A 798-nucleotide genomic window follows, 5' to 3' on the forward strand; every position below is an offset into this window, starting at 1 on the left:
ATTTGAGATATGCTAAACCTCCATTTAGCAGAATATGGGAGACACAGAAAAGACAACAGACACCCCACCATCTGTCCCTTTAATTTTAGCTTTGCTGTGTATGAAAACAAACATAAAAACAACTCTGTCATATGGATCTGTTTGTGCATCGGTGTTTGATCCCAACAACTGATGTGAACCACATTTTACAGAGCCAGAGATGTTTCCAAGACAATTGAATGCCAAAAAAATTCAAGAAAAGCAGTGATGAGCAGAGACCTTACACGCCCTAGCTGAAAGGCCACATCTACAATATCCATTCACAGCTTAATAAATCCAGGAAGGACACATGGGGGTATAATTTATAAATATCCCAAGCAGGGACAAAACCTCAGTTAGAACTTGGTAATTCTTAGACAAATCATCCAGACATTAAAAAAATTCAGAAAACTGGGCAGCACCCATTTCAGGTCTTGGATTTCTTATTTCTTACATTCCTCTTTCCTTTTTGATCTTGAATACCTTGCATCAAACAGACCATTGTTGCCCCAGAAAAGTGTCTCTGAGAACTTCAAAATCAAACAAGGTAATAACTGCACCAAGAAAAAAAACCAGGGCATTTTTAGAAAGAGATATACTTCATGCTGGAAAGCAGAAACCCAGCGATGCCAGCACAGGCTGGGAATCTGCAACAACCATCAGAATTTAAAAATCCAATTTTGTTTTATTTGTTGAAAAATACAGTTGGCACCGAAGAAATAGAAAATGGATCTGAAGAGAAACCATAATGAAGTCTTTCCCATCAAGTTCTTGACCTCC

The sequence above is a fragment of the Zonotrichia leucophrys genome, chromosome 11 (assembly GCF_028769735.1).
Source record: "Zonotrichia leucophrys gambelii isolate GWCS_2022_RI chromosome 11, RI_Zleu_2.0, whole genome shotgun sequence".
Classification (NCBI taxonomy): domain Eukaryota; kingdom Metazoa; phylum Chordata; class Aves; order Passeriformes; family Passerellidae; genus Zonotrichia; species Zonotrichia leucophrys.